This window comes from Anomaloglossus baeobatrachus, unplaced genomic scaffold (assembly GCF_048569485.1).
Source record: "Anomaloglossus baeobatrachus isolate aAnoBae1 unplaced genomic scaffold, aAnoBae1.hap1 Scaffold_3390, whole genome shotgun sequence".
Taxonomy (NCBI): domain Eukaryota; kingdom Metazoa; phylum Chordata; class Amphibia; order Anura; family Aromobatidae; genus Anomaloglossus; species Anomaloglossus baeobatrachus.
This window is the reverse complement of record NW_027442763.1, coordinates 58698-80841: the sequence shown is the minus strand read 5'-3', so window position 1 is coordinate 80841 and position 22144 is coordinate 58698. Positions and strand designations below refer to the sequence as shown.

At 46.7% G+C, this 22144-nt stretch overlaps 17 non-coding genes across 17 annotated transcripts; all 17 read left to right on the top strand.

Annotated features, from left to right (window-relative positions):
- Window positions 1–826: 826 nt before the first annotated feature.
- Window positions 827–1017, top strand: LOC142271751 (U2 spliceosomal RNA). The gene has a single exon (XR_012736751.1). It is a non-coding gene; the product is annotated as a U2 spliceosomal RNA (small nuclear RNA).
- Window positions 1018–2134: 1117 nt separating this feature from the next.
- On the top strand, window positions 2135–2325 carry LOC142271750 (U2 spliceosomal RNA). Its single transcript, XR_012736750.1, has one exon. It is a non-coding gene; the product is annotated as a U2 spliceosomal RNA (small nuclear RNA).
- Window positions 2326–3442: 1117 nt separating this feature from the next.
- Window positions 3443–3633, top strand: LOC142271748 (U2 spliceosomal RNA). The gene has a single exon (XR_012736749.1). It is a non-coding gene; the product is annotated as a U2 spliceosomal RNA (small nuclear RNA).
- Window positions 3634–4750: 1117 nt separating this feature from the next.
- Window positions 4751–4941, top strand: LOC142271747 (U2 spliceosomal RNA). Its single transcript, XR_012736748.1, has one exon. It is a non-coding gene; the product is annotated as a U2 spliceosomal RNA (small nuclear RNA).
- A 1117-nt stretch (window positions 4942–6058) lies between these two features.
- LOC142271813 (U2 spliceosomal RNA) lies at window positions 6059–6249 on the top strand. Its single transcript, XR_012736805.1, has one exon. It is a non-coding gene; the product is annotated as a U2 spliceosomal RNA (small nuclear RNA).
- A 1117-nt stretch (window positions 6250–7366) lies between these two features.
- Window positions 7367–7557, top strand: LOC142271812 (U2 spliceosomal RNA). The gene has a single exon (XR_012736804.1). It is a non-coding gene; the product is annotated as a U2 spliceosomal RNA (small nuclear RNA).
- A 1117-nt stretch (window positions 7558–8674) lies between these two features.
- On the top strand, window positions 8675–8865 carry LOC142271811 (U2 spliceosomal RNA). Its single transcript, XR_012736803.1, has one exon. It is a non-coding gene; the product is annotated as a U2 spliceosomal RNA (small nuclear RNA).
- A 1117-nt stretch (window positions 8866–9982) lies between these two features.
- LOC142271810 (U2 spliceosomal RNA) lies at window positions 9983–10173 on the top strand. The gene has a single exon (XR_012736802.1). It is a non-coding gene; the product is annotated as a U2 spliceosomal RNA (small nuclear RNA).
- A 1117-nt stretch (window positions 10174–11290) lies between these two features.
- LOC142271809 (U2 spliceosomal RNA) lies at window positions 11291–11481 on the top strand. Its single transcript, XR_012736801.1, has one exon. It is a non-coding gene; the product is annotated as a U2 spliceosomal RNA (small nuclear RNA).
- A 1117-nt stretch (window positions 11482–12598) lies between these two features.
- Window positions 12599–12789, top strand: LOC142271807 (U2 spliceosomal RNA). The gene has a single exon (XR_012736799.1). It is a non-coding gene; the product is annotated as a U2 spliceosomal RNA (small nuclear RNA).
- Window positions 12790–13906: 1117 nt separating this feature from the next.
- LOC142271806 (U2 spliceosomal RNA) lies at window positions 13907–14097 on the top strand. Its single transcript, XR_012736798.1, has one exon. It is a non-coding gene; the product is annotated as a U2 spliceosomal RNA (small nuclear RNA).
- Window positions 14098–15214: 1117 nt separating this feature from the next.
- Window positions 15215–15405, top strand: LOC142271804 (U2 spliceosomal RNA). Its single transcript, XR_012736797.1, has one exon. It is a non-coding gene; the product is annotated as a U2 spliceosomal RNA (small nuclear RNA).
- Window positions 15406–16522: 1117 nt separating this feature from the next.
- LOC142271803 (U2 spliceosomal RNA) lies at window positions 16523–16713 on the top strand. The gene has a single exon (XR_012736796.1). It is a non-coding gene; the product is annotated as a U2 spliceosomal RNA (small nuclear RNA).
- A 1117-nt stretch (window positions 16714–17830) lies between these two features.
- On the top strand, window positions 17831–18021 carry LOC142271802 (U2 spliceosomal RNA). The gene has a single exon (XR_012736795.1). It is a non-coding gene; the product is annotated as a U2 spliceosomal RNA (small nuclear RNA).
- A 1117-nt stretch (window positions 18022–19138) lies between these two features.
- Window positions 19139–19329, top strand: LOC142271801 (U2 spliceosomal RNA). Its single transcript, XR_012736794.1, has one exon. It is a non-coding gene; the product is annotated as a U2 spliceosomal RNA (small nuclear RNA).
- A 1117-nt stretch (window positions 19330–20446) lies between these two features.
- On the top strand, window positions 20447–20637 carry LOC142271800 (U2 spliceosomal RNA). Its single transcript, XR_012736793.1, has one exon. It is a non-coding gene; the product is annotated as a U2 spliceosomal RNA (small nuclear RNA).
- Window positions 20638–21754: 1117 nt separating this feature from the next.
- Window positions 21755–21945, top strand: LOC142271798 (U2 spliceosomal RNA). Its single transcript, XR_012736792.1, has one exon. It is a non-coding gene; the product is annotated as a U2 spliceosomal RNA (small nuclear RNA).
- The last annotated feature ends 199 nt before the right edge of the window (window positions 21946–22144 follow it).

The window sequence follows — 22144 nt, the reverse complement described above, 5'->3', positions numbered from 1 at the left end:
CTCTCTGCTTCCACTCCAAATAAAGTTACCTGTTGTTACCTGAACGTCAAATACTAAGAATGGGCGGCCTATGAAAGAATTAGTACTTTCATTAAGTATACTAAACCGGCTAATTGGGAATAGACAAACTGTAAAAAGCCCTCTGAGAAAGCCCCTCTCTAACCTTTGTTAGTAAGCTTTTCTGTAGCCTGCCTGTTGATGTATTTTCGGTTTGAACAGTGCACAACATGAAGAGACGGAACACTGGCGGCTTGTCACAATGCCCCCCGATGACATCACAATAGCGCTGCTGCCTAGAAAACAAGCTGCGCAGAAGAAGTTGTTCTTTGGGTGGGAGGGTGGGCTAGTGGAAGGAGGGGGCAATCTCTTTTTTTCCCGGGTGGTAGGGGGATGACAGGAGAAGGGAAGCGGGTGGTGAGAAAGGTACAGAGGGCAGGGTTTGGGGGCTGGGAAGGAAAGGGAAAAGATTAGGGTTTGGGGATGATGAAAGGGCTTTCTACGGGTAAGGATGGCAAAGGGTGGCAGTGACGGAAAGTCAGGCAACCTGTCCTGTCCGTCTTTTTGTATCGTGAATTGGAAAGACTGCAAGGGGGAGGGGAGTTGCTTGCGCCCTAAAGGAGGAGTTATTCAGATTCATTGCAGTGGGCGGCGGCTGCAAAACGCACCATTCTTCTTGTTTTTGCTCTGCAAAGCAGCCTTTTCAAGGGTTGGCTTGGGTGACAAAATGTCTTGTGTAGGCGTGGGTTTGTCTCCCTCTCGCTCTCTCTCCCTAAGATGTGTCCGGCATAGGCCAGGGTGCCACTCGAGGCCCAAACCAATTCTGGTTATCGCTTCTCAGCCTTTTGGCTAAGATCAAGTGTAGTATCTGTTCTTATCAGTTTAATATCTGATACGTCCCCTATCTGGGGACCATATATTAAATGGATTTTTAGAACAGGGAGATGGAAAAAGAGCTTGCTCTGTCCACTCCACGCATTGACCTGGTATTGCAGTACCTCCAGGAACGGTGCACCCCTTCTTAACCCAGTTTCCAAAAGCAGAACTCGATTCACCTGATTCATATTAGCCCGATTAGCGAATTGAAATGAATTTTTATCTAACACACTTTTTACTTGCTTTATTCATCCAAATAGCAAACTCATCACCACTCAACTTCACCAACTCTGCTATGTCCCGTGCAGTATCTTGTTGTCAGTCTAATCTAGATCATGTGTAATTGAATGGAATAGATCCCTTTTGGACAAAGTGGAGTCAGATGCTGCAGTGACCACAGGTGTGAGAGGATCTACAATTGGCATCTGGTGTTATCTCTCTGCTTCCACTCCAAATAAAGTTACCTGTTGTTACCTGAACGTCAAATACTAAGAATGGGCGGCCTATGAAAGAATTAGTACTTTCATTAAGTATACTAAACCGGCTAATTGGGAATAGACAAACTGTAAAAAGCCCTCTGAGAAAGCCCCTCTCTAACCTTTGTTAGTAAGCTTTTCTGTAGCCTGCCTGTTGATGTATTTTCGGTTTGAACAGTGCACAACATGAAGAGACGGAACACTGGCGGCTTGTCACAATGCCCCCCGATGACATCACAATAGCGCTGCTGCCTAGAAAACAAGCTGCGCAGAAGAAGTTGTTCTTTGGGTGGGAGGGTGGGCTAGTGGAAGGAGGGGGCAATCTCTTTTTTTCCCGGGTGGTAGGGGGATGACAGGAGAAGGGAAGCGGGTGGTGAGAAAGGTACAGAGGGCAGGGTTTGGGGGCTGGGAAGGAAAGGGAAAAGATTAGGGTTTGGGGATGATGAAAGGGCTTTCTACGGGTAAGGATGGCAAAGGGTGGCAGTGACGGAAAGTCAGGCAACCTGTCCTGTCCGTCTTTTTGTATCGTGAATTGGAAAGACTGCAAGGGGGAGGGGAGTTGCTTGCGCCCTAAAGGAGGAGTTATTCAGATTCATTGCAGTGGGCGGCGGCTGCAAAACGCACCATTCTTCTTGTTTTTGCTCTGCAAAGCAGCCTTTTCAAGGGTTGGCTTGGGTGACAAAATGTCTTGTGTAGGCGTGGGTTTGTCTCCCTCTCGCTCTCTCTCCCTAAGATGTGTCCGGCATAGGCCAGGGTGCCACTCGAGGCCCAAACCAATTCTGGTTATCGCTTCTCGGCCTTTTGGCTAAGATCAAGTGTAGTATCTGTTCTTATCAGTTTAATATCTGATACGTCCCCTATCTGGGGACCATATATTAAATGGATTTTTAGAACAGGGAGATGGAAAAAGAGCTTGCTCTGTCCACTCCACGCATTGACCTGGTATTGCAGTACCTCCAGGAACGGTGCACCCCTTCTTAACCCAGTTTCCAAAAGCAGAACTCGATTCACCTGATTCATATTAGCCCGATTAGCGAATTGAAATGAATTTTTATCTAACACACTTTTTACTTGCTTTATTCATCCAAATAGCAAACTCATCACCACTCAACTTCACCAACTCTGCTATGTCCCGTGCAGTATCTTGTTGTCAGTCTAATCTAGATCATGTGTAATTGAATGGAATAGATCCCTTTTGGACAAAGTGGAGTCAGATGCTGCAGTGACCACAGGTGTGAGAGGATCTACAATTGGCATCTGGTGTTATCTCTCTGCTTCCACTCCAAATAAAGTTACCTGTTGTTACCTGAACGTCAAATACTAAGAATGGGCGGCCTATGAAAGAATTAGTACTTTCATTAAGTATACTAAACCGGCTAATTGGGAATAGACAAACTGTAAAAAGCCCTCTGAGAAAGCCCCTCTCTAACCTTTGTTAGTAAGCTTTTCTGTAGCCTGCCTGTTGATGTATTTTCGGTTTGAACAGTGCACAACATGAAGAGACGGAACACTGGCGGCTTGTCACAATGCCCCCCGATGACATCACAATAGCGCTGCTGCCTAGAAAACAAGCTGCGCAGAAGAAGTTGTTCTTTGGGTGGGAGGGTGGGCTAGTGGAAGGAGGGGGCAATCTCTTTTTTTCCCGGGTGGTAGGGGGATGACAGGAGAAGGGAAGCGGGTGGTGAGAAAGGTACAGAGGGCAGGGTTTGGGGGCTGGGAAGGAAAGGGAAAAGATTAGGGTTTGGGGATGATGAAAGGGCTTTCTACGGGTAAGGATGGCAAAGGGTGGCAGTGACGGAAAGTCAGGCAACCTGTCCTGTCCGTCTTTTTGTATCGTGAATTGGAAAGACTGCAAGGGGGAGGGGAGTTGCTTGCGCCCTAAAGGAGGAGTTATTCAGATTCATTGCAGTGGGCGGCGGCTGCAAAACGCACCATTCTTCTTGTTTTTGCTCTGCAAAGCAGCCTTTTCAAGGGTTGGCTTGGGTGACAAAATGTCTTGTGTAGGCGTGGGTTTGTCTCCCTCTCGCTCTCTCTCCCTAAGATGTGTCCGGCATAGGCCAGGGTGCCACTCGAGGCCCAAACCAATTCTGGTTATCGCTTCTCGGCCTTTTGGCTAAGATCAAGTGTAGTATCTGTTCTTATCAGTTTAATATCTGATACGTCCCCTATCTGGGGACCATATATTAAATGGATTTTTAGAACAGGGAGATGGAAAAAGAGCTTGCTCTGTCCACTCCACGCATTGACCTGGTATTGCAGTACCTCCAGGAACGGTGCACCCCTTCTTAACCCAGTTTCCAAAAGCAGAACTCGATTCACCTGATTCATATTAGCCCGATTAGCGAATTGAAATGAATTTTTATCTAACACACTTTTTACTTGCTTTATTCATCCAAATAGCAAACTCATCACCACTCAACTTCACCAACTCTGCTATGTCCCGTGCAGTATCTTGTTGTCAGTCTAATCTAGATCATGTGTAATTGAATGGAATAGATCCCTTTTGGACAAAGTGGAGTCAGATGCTGCAGTGACCACAGGTGTGAGAGGATCTACAATTGGCATCTGGTGTTATCTCTCTGCTTCCACTCCAAATAAAGTTACCTGTTGTTACCTGAACGTCAAATACTAAGAATGGGCGGCCTATGAAAGAATTAGTACTTTCATTAAGTATACTAAACCGGCTAATTGGGAATAGACAAACTGTAAAAAGCCCTCTGAGAAAGCCCCTCTCTAACCTTTGTTAGTAAGCTTTTCTGTAGCCTGCCTGTTGATGTATTTTCGGTTTGAACAGTGCACAACATGAAGAGACGGAACACTGGCGGCTTGTCACAATGCCCCCCGATGACATCACAATAGCGCTGCTGCCTAGAAAACAAGCTGCGCAGAAGAAGTTGTTCTTTGGGTGGGAGGGTGGGCTAGTGGAAGGAGGGGGCAATCTCTTTTTTTCCCGGGTGGTAGGGGGATGACAGGAGAAGGGAAGCGGGTGGTGAGAAAGGTACAGAGGGCAGGGTTTGGGGGCTGGGAAGGAAAGGGAAAAGATTAGGGTTTGGGGATGATGAAAGGGCTTTCTACGGGTAAGGATGGCAAAGGGTGGCAGTGACGGAAAGTCAGGCAACCTGTCCTGTCCGTCTTTTTGTATCGTGAATTGGAAAGACTGCAAGGGGGAGGGGAGTTGCTTGCGCCCTAAAGGAGGAGTTATTCAGATTCATTGCAGTGGGCGGCGGCTGCAAAACGCACCATTCTTCTTGTTTTTGCTCTGCAAAGCAGCCTTTTCAAGGGTTGGCTTGGGTGACAAAATGTCTTGTGTAGGCGTGGGTTTGTCTCCCTCTCGCTCTCTCTCCCTAAGATGTGTCCGGCATAGGCCAGGGTGCCACTCGAGGCCCAAACCAATTCTGGTTATCGCTTCTCGGCCTTTTGGCTAAGATCAAGTGTAGTATCTGTTCTTATCAGTTTAATATCTGATACGTCCCCTATCTGGGGACCATATATTAAATGGATTTTTAGAACAGGGAGATGGAAAAAGAGCTTGCTCTGTCCACTCCACGCATTGACCTGGTATTGCAGTACCTCCAGGAACGGTGCACCCCTTCTTAACCCAGTTTCCAAAAGCAGAACTCGATTCACCTGATTCATATTAGCCCGATTAGCGAATTGAAATGAATTTTTATCTAACACACTTTTTACTTGCTTTATTCATCCAAATAGCAAACTCATCACCACTCAACTTCACCAACTCTGCTATGTCCCGTGCAGTATCTTGTTGTCAGTCTAATCTAGATCATGTGTAATTGAATGGAATAGATCCCTTTTGGACAAAGTGGAGTCAGATGCTGCAGTGACCACAGGTGTGAGAGGATCTACAATTGGCATCTGGTGTTATCTCTCTGCTTCCACTCCAAATAAAGTTACCTGTTGTTACCTGAACGTCAAATACTAAGAATGGGCGGCCTATGAAAGAATTAGTACTTTCATTAAGTATACTAAACCGGCTAATTGGGAATAGACAAACTGTAAAAAGCCCTCTGAGAAAGCCCCTCTCTAACCTTTGTTAGTAAGCTTTTCTGTAGCCTGCCTGTTGATGTATTTTCGGTTTGAACAGTGCACAACATGAAGAGACGGAACACTGGCGGCTTGTCACAATGCCCCCCGATGACATCACAATAGCGCTGCTGCCTAGAAAACAAGCTGCGCAGAAGAAGTTGTTCTTTGGGTGGGAGGGTGGGCTAGTGGAAGGAGGGGGCAATCTCTTTTTTTCCCGGGTGGTAGGGGGATGACAGGAGAAGGGAAGCGGGTGGTGAGAAAGGTACAGAGGGCAGGGTTTGGGGGCTGGGAAGGAAAGGGAAAAGATTAGGGTTTGGGGATGATGAAAGGGCTTTCTACGGGTAAGGATGGCAAAGGGTGGCAGTGACGGAAAGTCAGGCAACCTGTCCTGTCCGTCTTTTTGTATCGTGAATTGGAAAGACTGCAAGGGGGAGGGGAGTTGCTTGCGCCCTAAAGGAGGAGTTATTCAGATTCATTGCAGTGGGCGGCGGCTGCAAAACGCACCATTCTTCTTGTTTTTGCTCTGCAAAGCAGCCTTTTCAAGGGTTGGCTTGGGTGACAAAATGTCTTGTGTAGGCGTGGGTTTGTCTCCCTCTCGCTCTCTCTCCCTAAGATGTGTCCGGCATAGGCCAGGGTGCCACTCGAGGCCCAAACCAATTCTGGTTATCGCTTCTCGGCCTTTTGGCTAAGATCAAGTGTAGTATCTGTTCTTATCAGTTTAATATCTGATACGTCCCCTATCTGGGGACCATATATTAAATGGATTTTTAGAACAGGGAGATGGAAAAAGAGCTTGCTCTGTCCACTCCACGCATTGACCTGGTATTGCAGTACCTCCAGGAACGGTGCACCCCTTCTTAACCCAGTTTCCAAAAGCAGAACTCGATTCACCTGATTCATATTAGCCCGATTAGCGAATTGAAATGAATTTTTATCTAACACACTTTTTACTTGCTTTATTCATCCAAATAGCAAACTCATCACCACTCAACTTCACCAACTCTGCTATGTCCCGTGCAGTATCTTGTTGTCAGTCTAATCTAGATCATGTGTAATTGAATGGAATAGATCCCTTTTGGACAAAGTGGAGTCAGATGCTGCAGTGACCACAGGTGTGAGAGGATCTACAATTGGCATCTGGTGTTATCTCTCTGCTTCCACTCCAAATAAAGTTACCTGTTGTTACCTGAACGTCAAATACTAAGAATGGGCGGCCTATGAAAGAATTAGTACTTTCATTAAGTATACTAAACCGGCTAATTGGGAATAGACAAACTGTAAAAAGCCCTCTGAGAAAGCCCCTCTCTAACCTTTGTTAGTAAGCTTTTCTGTAGCCTGCCTGTTGATGTATTTTCGGTTTGAACAGTGCACAACATGAAGAGACGGAACACTGGCGGCTTGTCACAATGCCCCCCGATGACATCACAATAGCGCTGCTGCCTAGAAAACAAGCTGCGCAGAAGAAGTTGTTCTTTGGGTGGGAGGGTGGGCTAGTGGAAGGAGGGGGCAATCTCTTTTTTTCCCGGGTGGTAGGGGGATGACAGGAGAAGGGAAGCGGGTGGTGAGAAAGGTACAGAGGGCAGGGTTTGGGGGCTGGGAAGGAAAGGGAAAAGATTAGGGTTTGGGGATGATGAAAGGGCTTTCTACGGGTAAGGATGGCAAAGGGTGGCAGTGACGGAAAGTCAGGCAACCTGTCCTGTCCGTCTTTTTGTATCGTGAATTGGAAAGACTGCAAGGGGGAGGGGAGTTGCTTGCGCCCTAAAGGAGGAGTTATTCAGATTCATTGCAGTGGGCGGCGGCTGCAAAACGCACCATTCTTCTTGTTTTTGCTCTGCAAAGCAGCCTTTTCAAGGGTTGGCTTGGGTGACAAAATGTCTTGTGTAGGCGTGGGTTTGTCTCCCTCTCGCTCTCTCTCCCTAAGATGTGTCCGGCATAGGCCAGGGTGCCACTCGAGGCCCAAACCAATTCTGGTTATCGCTTCTCGGCCTTTTGGCTAAGATCAAGTGTAGTATCTGTTCTTATCAGTTTAATATCTGATACGTCCCCTATCTGGGGACCATATATTAAATGGATTTTTAGAACAGGGAGATGGAAAAAGAGCTTGCTCTGTCCACTCCACGCATTGACCTGGTATTGCAGTACCTCCAGGAACGGTGCACCCCTTCTTAACCCAGTTTCCAAAAGCAGAACTCGATTCACCTGATTCATATTAGCCCGATTAGCGAATTGAAATGAATTTTTATCTAACACACTTTTTACTTGCTTTATTCATCCAAATAGCAAACTCATCACCACTCAACTTCACCAACTCTGCTATGTCCCGTGCAGTATCTTGTTGTCAGTCTAATCTAGATCATGTGTAATTGAATGGAATAGATCCCTTTTGGACAAAGTGGAGTCAGATGCTGCAGTGACCACAGGTGTGAGAGGATCTACAATTGGCATCTGCTGTTATCTCTCTGCTTCCACTCCAAATAAAGTTACCTGTTGTTACCTGAACGTCAAATACTAAGAATGGGCGGCCTATGAAAGAATTAGTACTTTCATTAAGTATACTAAACCGGCTAATTGGGAATAGACAAACTGTAAAAAGCCCTCTGAGAAAGCCCCTCTCTAACCTTTGTTAGTAAGCTTTTCTGTAGCCTGCCTGTTGATGTATTTTCGGTTTGAACAGTGCACAACATGAAGAGACGGAACACTGGCGGCTTGTCACAATGCCCCCCGATGACATCACAATAGCGCTGCTGCCTAGAAAACAAGCTGCGCAGAAGAAGTTGTTCTTTGGGTGGGAGGGTGGGCTAGTGGAAGGAGGGGGCAATCTCTTTTTTTCCCGGGTGGTAGGGGGATGACAGGAGAAGGGAAGCGGGTGGTGAGAAAGGTACAGAGGGCAGGGTTTGGGGGCTGGGAAGGAAAGGGAAAAGATTAGGGTTTGGGGATGATGAAAGGGCTTTCTACGGGTAAGGATGGCAAAGGGTGGCAGTGACGGAAAGTCAGGCAACCTGTCCTGTCCGTCTTTTTGTATCGTGAATTGGAAAGACTGCAAGGGGGAGGGGAGTTGCTTGCGCCCTAAAGGAGGAGTTATTCAGATTCATTGCAGTGGGCGGCGGCTGCAAAACGCACCATTCTTCTTGTTTTTGCTCTGCAAAGCAGCCTTTTCAAGGGTTGGCTTGGGTGACAAAATGTCTTGTGTAGGCGTGGGTTTGTCTCCCTCTCGCTCTCTCTCCCTAAGATGTGTCCGGCATAGGCCAGGGTGCCACTCGAGGCCCAAACCAATTCTGGTTATCGCTTCTCGGCCTTTTGGCTAAGATCAAGTGTAGTATCTGTTCTTATCAGTTTAATATCTGATACGTCCCCTATCTGGGGACCATATATTAAATGGATTTTTAGAACAGGGAGATGGAAAAAGAGCTTGCTCTGTCCACTCCACGCATTGACCTGGTATTGCAGTACCTCCAGGAACGGTGCACCCCTTCTTAACCCAGTTTCCAAAAGCAGAACTCGATTCACCTGATTCATATTAGCCCGATTAGCGAATTGAAATGAATTTTTATCTAACACACTTTTTACTTGCTTTATTCATCCAAATAGCAAACTCATCACCACTCAACTTCACCAACTCTGCTATGTCCCGTGCAGTATCTTGTTGTCAGTCTAATCTAGATCATGTGTAATTGAATGGAATAGATCCCTTTTGGACAAAGTGGAGTCAGATGCTGCAGTGACCACAGGTGTGAGAGGATCTACAATTGGCATCTGGTGTTATCTCTCTGCTTCCACTCCAAATAAAGTTACCTGTTGTTACCTGAACGTCAAATACTAAGAATGGGCGGCCTATGAAAGAATTAGTACTTTCATTAAGTATACTAAACCGGCTAATTGGGAATAGACAAACTGTAAAAAGCCCTCTGAGAAAGCCCCTCTCTAACCTTTGTTAGTAAGCTTTTCTGTAGCCTGCCTGTTGATGTATTTTCGGTTTGAACAGTGCACAACATGAAGAGACGGAACACTGGCGGCTTGTCACAATGCCCCCCGATGACATCACAATAGCGCTGCTGCCTAGAAAACAAGCTGCGCAGAAGAAGTTGTTCTTTGGGTGGGAGGGTGGGCTAGTGGAAGGAGGGGGCAATCTCTTTTTTTCCCGGGTGGTAGGGGGATGACAGGAGAAGGGAAGCGGGTGGTGAGAAAGGTACAGAGGGCAGGGTTTGGGGGCTGGGAAGGAAAGGGAAAAGATTAGGGTTTGGGGATGATGAAAGGGCTTTCTACGGGTAAGGATGGCAAAGGGTGGCAGTGACGGAAAGTCAGGCAACCTGTCCTGTCCGTCTTTTTGTATCGTGAATTGGAAAGACTGCAAGGGGGAGGGGAGTTGCTTGCGCCCTAAAGGAGGAGTTATTCAGATTCATTGCAGTGGGCGGCGGCTGCAAAACGCACCATTCTTCTTGTTTTTGCTCTGCAAAGCAGCCTTTTCAAGGGTTGGCTTGGGTGACAAAATGTCTTGTGTAGGCGTGGGTTTGTCTCCCTCTCGCTCTCTCTCCCTAAGATGTGTCCGGCATAGGCCAGGGTGCCACTCGAGGCCCAAACCAATTCTGGTTATCGCTTCTCGGCCTTTTGGCTAAGATCAAGTGTAGTATCTGTTCTTATCAGTTTAATATCTGATACGTCCCCTATCTGGGGACCATATATTAAATGGATTTTTAGAACAGGGAGATGGAAAAAGAGCTTGCTCTGTCCACTCCACGCATTGACCTGGTATTGCAGTACCTCCAGGAACGGTGCACCCCTTCTTAACCCAGTTTCCAAAAGCAGAACTCGATTCACCTGATTCATATTAGCCCGATTAGCGAATTGAAATGAATTTTTATCTAACACACTTTTTACTTGCTTTATTCATCCAAATAGCAAACTCATCACCACTCAACTTCACCAACTCTGCTATGTCCCGTGCAGTATCTTGTTGTCAGTCTAATCTAGATCATGTGTAATTGAATGGAATAGATCCCTTTTGGACAAAGTGGAGTCAGATGCTGCAGTGACCACAGGTGTGAGAGGATCTACAATTGGCATCTGGTGTTATCTCTCTGCTTCCACTCCAAATAAAGTTACCTGTTGTTACCTGAACGTCAAATACTAAGAATGGGCGGCCTATGAAAGAATTAGTACTTTCATTAAGTATACTAAACCGGCTAATTGGGAATAGACAAACTGTAAAAAGCCCTCTGAGAAAGCCCCTCTCTAACCTTTGTTAGTAAGCTTTTCTGTAGCCTGCCTGTTGATGTATTTTCGGTTTGAACAGTGCACAACATGAAGAGACGGAACACTGGCGGCTTGTCACAATGCCCCCCGATGACATCACAATAGCGCTGCTGCCTAGAAAACAAGCTGCGCAGAAGAAGTTGTTCTTTGGGTGGGAGGGTGGGCTAGTGGAAGGAGGGGGCAATCTCTTTTTTTCCCGGGTGGTAGGGGGATGACAGGAGAAGGGAAGCGGGTGGTGAGAAAGGTACAGAGGGCAGGGTTTGGGAGCTGGGAAGGAAAGGGAAAAGATTAGGGTTTGGGGATGATGAAAGGGCTTTCTACGGGTAAGGATGGCAAAGGGTGGCAGTGACGGAAAGTCAGGCAACCTGTCCTGTCCGTCTTTTTGTATCGTGAATTGGAAAGACTGCAAGGGGGAGGGGAGTTGCTTGCGCCCTAAAGGAGGAGTTATTCAGATTCATTGCAGTGGGCGGCGGCTGCAAAACGCACCATTCTTCTTGTTTTTGCTCTGCAAAGCAGCCTTTTCAAGGGTTGGCTTGGGTGACAAAATGTCTTGTGTAGGCGTGGGTTTGTCTCCCTCTCGCTCTCTCTCCCTAAGATGTGTCCGGCATAGGCCAGGGTGCCACTCGAGGCCCAAACCAATTCTGGTTATCGCTTCTCGGCCTTTTGGCTAAGATCAAGTGTAGTATCTGTTCTTATCAGTTTAATATCTGATACGTCCCCTATCTGGGGACCATATATTAAATGGATTTTTAGAACAGGGAGATGGAAAAAGAGCTTGCTCTGTCCACTCCACGCATTGACCTGGTATTGCAGTACCTCCAGGAACGGTGCACCCCTTCTTAACCCAGTTTCCAAAAGCAGAACTCGATTCACCTGATTCATATTAGCCCGATTAGCGAATTGAAATGAATTTTTATCTAACACACTTTTTACTTGCTTTATTCATCCAAATAGCAAACTCATCACCACTCAACTTCACCAACTCTGCTATGTCCCGTGCAGTATCTTGTTGTCAGTCTAATCTAGATCATGTGTAATTGAATGGAATAGATCCCTTTTGGACAAAGTGGAGTCAGATGCTGCAGTGACCACAGGTGTGAGAGGATCTACAATTGGCATCTGGTGTTATCTCTCTGCTTCCACTCCAAATAAAGTTACCTGTTGTTACCTGAACGTCAAATACTAAGAATGGGCGGCCTATGAAAGAATTAGTACTTTCATTAAGTATACTAAACCGGCTAATTGGGAATAGACAAACTGTAAAAAGCCCTCTGAGAAAGCCCCTCTCTAACCTTTGTTAGTAAGCTTTTCTGTAGCCTGCCTGTTGATGTATTTTCGGTTTGAACAGTGCACAACATGAAGAGACGGAACACTGGCGGCTTGTCACAATGCCCCCCGATGACATCACAATAGCGCTGCTGCCTAGAAAACAAGCTGCGCAGAAGAAGTTGTTCTTTGGGTGGGAGGGTGGGCTAGTGGAAGGAGGGGGCAATCTCTTTTTTTCCCGGGTGGTAGGGGGATGACAGGAGAAGGGAAGCGGGTGGTGAGAAAGGTACAGAGGGCAGGGTTTGGGGGCTGGGAAGGAAAGGGAAAAGATTAGGGTTTGGGGATGATGAAAGGGCTTTCTACGGGTAAGGATGGCAAAGGGTGGCAGTGACGGAAAGTCAGGCAACCTGTCCTGTCCGTCTTTTTGTATCGTGAATTGGAAAGACTGCAAGGGGGAGGGGAGTTGCTTGCGCCCTAAAGGAGGAGTTATTCAGATTCATTGCAGTGGGCGGCGGCTGCAAAACGCACCATTCTTCTTGTTTTTGCTCTGCAAAGCAGCCTTTTCAAGGGTTGGCTTGGGTGACAAAATGTCTTGTGTAGGCGTGGGTTTGTCTCCCTCTCGCTCTCTCTCCCTAAGATGTGTCCGGCATAGGCCAGGGTGCCACTCGAGGCCCAAACCAATTCTGGTTATCGCTTCTCGGCCTTTTGGCTAAGATCAAGTGTAGTATCTGTTCTTATCAGTTTAATATCTGATACGTCCCCTATCTGGGGACCATATATTAAATGGATTTTTAGAACAGGGAGATGGAAAAAGAGCTTGCTCTGTCCACTCCACGCATTGACCTGGTATTGCAGTACCTCCAGGAACGGTGCACCCCTTCTTAACCCAGTTTCCAAAAGCAGAACTCGATTCACCTGATTCATATTAGCCCGATTAGCGAATTGAAATGAATTTTTATCTAACACACTTTTTACTTGCTTTATTCATCCAAATAGCAAACTCATCACCACTCAACTTCACCAACTCTGCTATGTCCCGTGCAGTATCTTGTTGTCAGTCTAATCTAGATCATGTGTAATTGAATGGAATAGATCCCTTTTGGACAAAGTGGAGTCAGATGCTGCAGTGACCACAGGTGTGAGAGGATCTACAATTGGCATCTGGTGTTATCTCTCTGCTTCCACTCCAAATAAAGTTACCTGTTGTTACCTGAACGTCAAATACTAAGAATGGGCGGCCTATGAAAGAATTAGTACTTTCATTAAGTATACTAAACCGGCTAATTGGGAATAGACAAACTGTAAAAAGCCCTCTGAGAAAGCCCCTCTCTAACCTTTGTTAGTAAGCTTTTCTGTAGCCTGCCTGTTGATGTATTTTCGGTTTGAACAGTGCACAACATGAAGAGACGGAACACTGGCGGCTTGTCACAATGCCCCCCGATGACATCACAATAGCGCTGCTGCCTAGAAAACAAGCTGCGCAGAAGAAGTTGTTCTTTGGGTGGGAGGGTGGGCTAGTGGAAGGAGGGGGCAATCTCTTTTTTTCCCGGGTGGTAGGGGGATGACAGGAGAAGGGAAGCGGGTGGTGAGAAAGGTACAGAGGGCAGGGTTTGGGGGCTGGGAAGGAAAGGGAAAAGATTAGGGTTTGGGGATGATGAAAGGGCTTTCTACGGGTAAGGATGGCAAAGGGTGGCAGTGACGGAAAGTCAGGCAACCTGTCCTGTCCGTCTTTTTGTATCGTGAATTGGAAAGACTGCAAGGGGGAGGGGAGTTGCTTGCGCCCTAAAGGAGGAGTTATTCAGATTCATTGCAGTGGGCGGCGGCTGCAAAACGCACCATTCTTCTTGTTTTTGCTCTGCAAAGCAGCCTTTTCAAGGGTTGGCTTGGGTGACAAAATGTCTTGTGTAGGCGTGGGTTTGTCTCCCTCTCGCTCTCTCTCCCTAAGATGTGTCCGGCATAGGCCAGGGTGCCACTCGAGGCCCAAACCAATTCTGGTTATCGCTTCTCGGCCTTTTGGCTAAGATCAAGTGTAGTATCTGTTCTTATCAGTTTAATATCTGATACGTCCCCTATCTGGGGACCATATATTAAATGGATTTTTAGAACAGGGAGATGGAAAAAGAGCTTGCTCTGTCCACTCCACGCATTGACCTGGTATTGCAGTACCTCCAGGAACGGTGCACCCCTTCTTAACCCAGTTTCCAAAAGCAGAACTCGATTCACCTGATTCATATTAGCCCGATTAGCGAATTGAAATGAATTTTTATCTAACACACTTTTTACTTGCTTTATTCATCCAAATAGCAAACTCATCACCACTCAACTTCACCAACTCTGCTATGTCCCGTGCAGTATCTTGTTGTCAGTCTAATCTAGATCATGTGTAATTGAATGGAATAGATCCCTTTTGGACAAAGTGGAGTCAGATGCTGCAGTGACCACAGGTGTGAGAGGATCTACAATTGGCATCTGGTGTTATCTCTCTGCTTCCACTCCAAATAAAGTTACCTGTTGTTACCTGAACGTCAAATACTAAGAATGGGCGGCCTATGAAAGAATTAGTACTTTCATTAAGTATACTAAACCGGCTAATTGGGAATAGACAAACTGTAAAAAGCCCTCTGAGAAAGCCCCTCTCTAACCTTTGTTAGTAAGCTTTTCTGTAGCCTGCCTGTTGATGTATTTTCGGTTTGAACAGTGCACAACATGAAGAGACGGAACACTGGCGGCTTGTCACAATGCCCCCCGATGACATCACAATAGCGCTGCTGCCTAGAAAACAAGCTGCGCAGAAGAAGTTGTTCTTTGGGTGGGAGGGTGGGCTAGTGGAAGGAGGGGGCAATCTCTTTTTTTCCCGGGTGGTAGGGGGATGACAGGAGAAGGGAAGCGGGTGGTGAGAAAGGTACAGAGGGCAGGGTTTGGGGGCTGGGAAGGAAAGGGAAAAGATTAGGGTTTGGGGATGATGAAAGGGCTTTCTACGGGTAAGGATGGCAAAGGGTGGCAGTGACGGAAAGTCAGGCAACCTGTCCTGTCCGTCTTTTTGTATCGTGAATTGGAAAGACTGCAAGGGGGAGGGGAGTTGCTTGCGCCCTAAAGGAGGAGTTATTCAGATTCATTGCAGTGGGCGGCGGCTGCAAAACGCACCATTCTTCTTGTTTTTGCTCTGCAAAGCAGCCTTTTCAAGGGTTGGCTTGGGTGACAAAATGTCTTGTGTAGGCGTGGGTTTGTCTCCCTCTCGCTCTCTCTCCCTAAGATGTGTCCGGCATAGGCCAGGGTGCCACTCGAGGCCCAAACCAATTCTGGTTATCGCTTCTCGGCCTTTTGGCTAAGATCAAGTGTAGTATCTGTTCTTATCAGTTTAATATCTGATACGTCCCCTATCTGGGGACCATATATTAAATGGATTTTTAGAACAGGGAGATGGAAAAAGAGCTTGCTCTGTCCACTCCACGCATTGACCTGGTATTGCAGTACCTCCAGGAACGGTGCACCCCTTCTTAACCCAGTTTCCAAAAGCAGAACTCGATTCACCTGATTCATATTAGCCCGATTAGCGAATTGAAATGAATTTTTATCTAACACACTTTTTACTTGCTTTATTCATCCAAATAGCAAACTCATCACCACTCAACTTCACCAACTCTGCTATGTCCCGTGCAGTATCTTGTTGTCAGTCTAATCTAGATCATGTGTAATTGAATGGAATAGATCCCTTTTGGACAAAGTGGAGTCAGATGCTGCAGTGACCACAGGTGTGAGAGGATCTACAATTGGCATCTGGTGTTATCTCTCTGCTTCCACTCCAAATAAAGTTACCTGTTGTTACCTGAACGTCAAATACTAAGAATGGGCGGCCTATGAAAGAATTAGTACTTTCATTAAGTATACTAAACCGGCTAATTGGGAATAGACAAACTGTAAAAAGCCCTCTGAGAAAGCCCCTCTCTAACCTTTGTTAGTAAGCTTTTCTGTAGCCTGCCTGTTGATGTATTTTCGGTTTGAACAGTGCACAACATGAAGAGACGGAACACTGGCGGCTTGTCACAATGCCCCCCGATGACATCACAATAGCGCTGCTGCCTAGAAAACAAGCTGCGCAGAAGAAGTTGTTCTTTGGGTGGGAGGGTGGGCTAGTGGAAGGAGGGGGCAATCTCTTTTTTTCCCGGGTGGTAGGGGGATGACAGGAGAAGGGAAGCGGGTGGTGAGAAAGGTACAGAGGGCAGGGTTTGGGGGCTGGGAAGGAAAGGGAAAAGATTAGGGTTTGGGGATGATGAAAGGGCTTTCTACGGGTAAGGATGGCAAAGGGTGGCAGTGACGGAAAGTCAGGCAACCTGTCCTGTCCGTCTTTTTGTATCGTGAATTGGAAAGACTGCAAGGGGGAGGGGAGTTGCTTGCGCCCTAAAGGAGGAGTTATTCAGATTCATTGCAGTGGGCGGCGGCTGCAAAACGCACCATTCTTCTTGTTTTTGCTCTGCAAAGCAGCCTTTTCAAGGGTTGGCTTGGGTGACAAAATGTCTTGTGTAGGCGTGGGTTTGTCTCCCTCTCGCTCTCTCTCCCTAAGATGTGTCCGGCATAGGCCAGGGTGCCACTCGAGGCCCAAACCAATTCTGGTTATCGCTTCTCGGCCTTTTGGCTAAGATCAAGTGTAGTATCTGTTCTTATCAGTTTAATATCTGATACGTCCCCTATCTGGGGACCATATATTAAATGGATTTTTAGAACAGGGAGATGGAAAAAGAGCTTGCTCTGTCCACTCCACGCATTGACCTGGTATTGCAGTACCTCCAGGAACGGTGCACCCCTTCTTAACCCAGTTTCCAAAAGTAGAACTCGATTCACCTGATTCATATTAGCCCGATTAGCGAATTGAAATGAATTTTTATCTAACACACTTTTTACTTGCTTTATTCATCCAAATAGCAAACTCATCACCACTCAACTTCACCAACTCTGCTATGTCCCGTGCAGTATCTTGTTGTCAGTCTAATCTAGATCATGTGTAATTGAATGGAATAGATCCCTTTTGGACAAAGTGGAGTCAGATGCTGCAGTGACCACAGGTGTGAGAGGATCTACAATTGGCATCTGGTGTTATCTCTCTGCTTCCACTCCAAATAAAGTTACCTGTTGTTACCTGAACGTCAAATACTAAGAATGGGCGGCCTATGAAAGAATTAGTACTTTCATTAAGTATACTAAACCGGCTAATTGGGAATAGACAAACTGTAAAAAGCCCTCTGAGAAAGCCCCTCTCTAACCTTTGTTAGTAAGCTTTTCTGTAGCCTGCCTGTTGATGTATTTTCGGTTTGAACAGTGCACAACATGAAGAGACGGAACACTGGCGGCTTGTCACAATGCCCCCCGATGACATCACAATAGCGCTGCTGCCTAGAAAACAAGCTGCGCAGAAGAAGTTGTTCTTTGGGTGGGAGGGTGGGCTAGTGGAAGGAGGGGGCAATCTCTTTTTTTCCCGGGTGGTAGGGGGATGACAGGAGAAGGGAAGCGGGTGGTGAGAAAGGTACAGAGGGCAGGGTTTGGGGGCTGGGAAGGAAAGGGAAAAGATTAGGGTTTGGGGATGATGAAAGGGCTTTCTACGGGTAAGGATGGCAAAGGGTGGCAGTGACGGAAAGTCAGGCAACCTGTCCTGTCCGTCTTTTTGTATCGTGAATTGGAAAGACTGCAAGGGGGAGGGGAGTTGCTTGCGCCCTAAAGGAGGAGTTATTCAGATTCATTGCAGTGGGCGGCGGCTGCAAAACGCACCATTCTTCTTGTTTTTGCTCTGCAAAGCAGCCTTTTCAAGGGTTGGCTTGGGTGACAAAATGTCTTGTGTAGGCGTGGGTTTGTCTCCCTCTCGCTCTCTCTCCCTAAGATGTGTCCGGCATAGGCCAGGGTGCCACTCGAGGCCCAAACCAATTCTGGTTATCGCTTCTCGGCCTTTTGGCTAAGATCAAGTGTAGTATCTGTTCTTATCAGTTTAATATCTGATACGTCCCCTATCTGGGGACCATATATTAAATGGATTTTTAGAACAGGGAGATGGAAAAAGAGCTTGCTCTGTCCACTCCACGCATTGACCTGGTATTGCAGTACCTCCAGGAACGGTGCACCCCTTCTTAACCCAGTTTCCAAAAGCAGAACTCGATTCACCTGATTCATATTAGCCCGATTAGCGAATTGAAATGAATTTTTATCTAACACACTTTTTACTTGCTTTATTCATCCAAATAGCAAACTCATCACCACTCAACTTCACCAACTCTGCTATGTCCCGTGCAGTATCTTGTTGTCAGTCTAATCTAGATCATGTGTAATTGAATGGAATAGATCCCTTTTGGACAAAGTGGAGTCAGATGCTGCAGTGACCACAGGTGTGAGAGGATCTACAATTGGCATCTGGTGTTATCTCTCTGCTTCCACTCCAAATAAAGTTACCTGTTGTTACCTGAACGTCAAATACTAAGAATGGGCGGCCTATGAAAGAATTAGTACTTTCATTAAGTATACTAAACCGGCTAATTGGGAATAGACAAACTGTAAAAAGCCCTCTGAGAAAGCCCCTCTCTAACCTTTGTTAGTAAGCTTTTCTGTAGCCTGCCTGTTGATGTATTTTCGGTTTGAACAGTGCACAACATGAAGAGACGGAACACTGGCGGCTTGTCACAATGCCCCCCGATGACATCACAATAGCGCTGCTGCCTAGAAAACAAGCTGCGCAGAAGAAGTTGTTCTTTGGGTGGGAGGGTGGGCTAGTGGAAGGAGGGGGCAATCTCTTTTTTTCCCGGGTGGTAGGGGGATGACAGGAGAAGGGAAGCGGGTGGTGAGAAAGGTACAGAGGGCAGGGTTTGGGGGCTGGGAAGGAAAGGGAAAAGATTAGGGTTTGGGGATGATGAAAGGGCTTTCTACGGGTAAGGATGGCAAAGGGTGGCAGTGACGGAAAGTCAGGCAACCTGTCCTGTCCGTCTTTTTGTATCGTGAATTGGAAAGACTGCAAGGGGGAGGGGAGTTGCTTGCGCCCTAAAGGAGGAGTTATTCAGATTCATTGCAGTGGGCGGCGGCTGCAAAACGCACCATTCTTCTTGTTTTTGCTCTGCAAAGCAGCCTTTTCAAGGGTTGGCTTGGGTGACAAAATGTCTTGTGTAGGCGTGGGTTTGTCTCCCTCTCGCTCTCTCTCCCTAAGATGTGTCCGGCATAGGCCAGGGTGCCACTCGAGGCCCAAACCAATTCTGGTTATCGCTTCTCGGCCTTTTGGCTAAGATCAAGTGTAGTATCTGTTCTTATCAGTTTAATATCTGATACGTCCCCTATCTGGGGACCATATATTAAATGGATTTTTAGAACAGGGAGATGGAAAAAGAGCTTGCTCTGTCCACTCCACGCATTGACCTGGTATTGCAGTACCTCCAGGAACGGTGCACCCCTTCTTAACCCAGTTTCCAAAAGCAGAACTCGATTCACCTGATTCATATTAGCCCGATTAGCGAATTGAAATGAATTTTTATCTAACACACTTTTTACTTGCTTTATTCATCCAAATAGCAAACTCATCACCACTCAACTTCACCAACTCTGCTATGTCCCGTGCAGTATCTTGTTGTCAGTCTAATCTAGATCATGTGTAATTGAATGGAATAGATCCCTTTTGGACAAAGTGGAGTCAGATGCTGCAGTGACCACAGGTGTGAGAGGATCTACAATTGGCATCTGGTGTTATCTCTCTGCTTCCACTCCAAATAAAGTTACCTGTTGTTACCTGAACGTCAAATACTAAGAATGGGCGGCCTATGAAAGAATTAGTACTTTCATTAAGTATACTAAACCGGCTAATTGGGAATAGACAAACTGTAAAAAGCCCTCTGAGAAAGCCCCTCTCTAACCTTTGTTAGTAAGCTTTTCTGTAGCCTGCCTGTTGATGTATTTTCGGTTTGAACAGTGCACAACATGAAGAGACGGAACACTGGCGGCTTGTCACAATGCCCCCCGATGACATCACAATAGCGCTGCTGCCTAGAAAACAAGCTGCGCAGAAGAAGTTGTTCTTTGGGTGGGAGGGTGGGCTAGTGGAAGGAGGGGGCAATCTCTTTTTTTCCCGGGTGGTAGGGGGATGACAGGAGAAGGGAAGCGGGTGGTGAGAAAGGTACAGAGGGCAGGGTTTGGGGGCTGGGAAGGAAAGGGAAAAGATTAGGGTTTGGGGATGATGAAAGGGCTTTCTACGGGTAAGGATGGCAAAGGGTGGCAGTGACGGAAAGTCAGGCAACCTGTCCTGTCCGTCTTTTTGTATCGTGAATTGGAAAGACTGCAAGGGGGAGGGGAGTTGCTTGCGCCCTAAAGGAGGAGTTATTCAGATTCATTGCAGTGGGCGGCGGCTGCAAAACGCACCATTCTTCTTGTTTTTGCTCTGCAAAGCAGCCTTTTCAAGGGTTGGCTTGGGTGACAAAATGTCTTGTGTAGGCGTGGGTTTGTCTCCCTCTCGCTCTCTCTCCCTAAGATGTGTCCGGCATAGGCCAGGGTGCCACTCGAGGCCCAAACCAATTCTGGTTATCGCTTCTCGGCCTTTTGGCTAAGATCAAGTGTAGTATCTGTTCTTATCAGTTTAATATCTGATACGTCCCCTATCTGGGGACCATATATTAAATGGATTTTTAGAACAGGGAGATGGAAAAAGAGCTTGCTCTGTCCACTCCACGCATTGACCTGGTATTGCAGTACCTCCAGGAACGGTGCACCCCTTCTTAACCCAGTTTCCAAAAGCAGAACTCGATTCACCTGATTCATATTAGCCCGATTAGCGAATTGAAATGAATTTTTATCTAACACACTTTTTACTTGCTTTATTCATCCAAATAGCAAACTCATCACCACTCAACTTCACCAACTCTGCTATGTCCCGTGCAGTATCTTGTTGTCAGTCTAATCTAGATCATGTGTAATTGAATGGAATAGATCCCTTTTGGACAAAGTGGAGTCAGATGCTGCAGTGACCACAGGTGTGAGAGGATCTACAATTGGCATCTGGTGTTATCTCTCTGCTTCCACTCCAAATAAAGTTACCTGTTGTTACCTGAACGTCAAATACTAAGAATGGGCGGCCTATGAAAGAATTAGTACTTTCATTAAGTATACTAAACCGGCTAATTGGGAATAGACAAACTGTAAAAAGCCCTCTGAGAAAGCCCCTCTCTAACCTTTGTTAGTAAGCTTTTCTGTAGCCTGCCTGTTGATGTATTTTCGGTTTGAACAGTGCACAACATGAAGAGACGGAACACTGGCGGCTTGTCACAATGCCCCCCGATGACATCACAATAGCGCTGCTGCCTAGAAAACAAGCTGCGCAGAAGAAGTTGTTCTTTGGGTGGGAGGGTGGGCTAGTGGAAGGAGGGGGCAATCTCTTTTTTTCCCGGGTGGTAGGGGGATGACAGGAGAAGGGAAGCGGGTGGTGAGAAAGGTACAGAGGGCAGGGTTTGGGGGCTGGGAAGGAAAGGGAAAAGATTAGGGTTTGGGGATGATGAAAGGGCTTTCTACGGGTAAGGATGGCAAAGGGTGGCAGTGACGGAAAGTCAGGCAACCTGTCCTGTCCGTCTTTTTGTATCGTGAATTGGAAAGACTGCAAGGGGGAGGGGAGTTGCTTGCGCCCTAAAGGAGGAGTTATTCAGATTCATTGCAGTGGGCGGCAGCTGCAAAACGCACCATTCTTCTTGTTTTTGCTCTGCAAAGCAGCCTTTTCAAGGGTTGGCTTGGGTGACAAAATGTCTTGTGTAGGCGTGGGTTTGTCTCCCTCTCGCTCTCTCTCCCTAAGATGTGTCCGGCATAGGCCAGGGTGCCACTCGAGGCCCAAACCAATTCTGGTTATCGCTTCTCGGCCTTTTGGCTAAGATCAAGTGTAGTATCTGTTCTTATCAGTTTAATATCTGATACGTCCCCTATCTGGGGACCATATATTAAATGGATTTTTAGAACAGGGAGATGGAAAAAGAGCTTGCTCTGTCCACTCCACGCATTGACCTGGTATTGCAGTACCTCCAGGAACGGTGCACCCCTTCTTAACCCAGTTTCCAAAAGCAGAACTCGATTCACCTGATTCATATTAGCCCGATTAGCGAATTGAAATGAATTTTTATCTAACACACTTTTTACTTGCTTTATTCATCCAAATAGCAAACTCATCACCACTCAACTTCACCAACTCTGCTATGTCCCGTGCAGTATCTTGTTGTCAGTCTAATCTAGATCATGTGTAA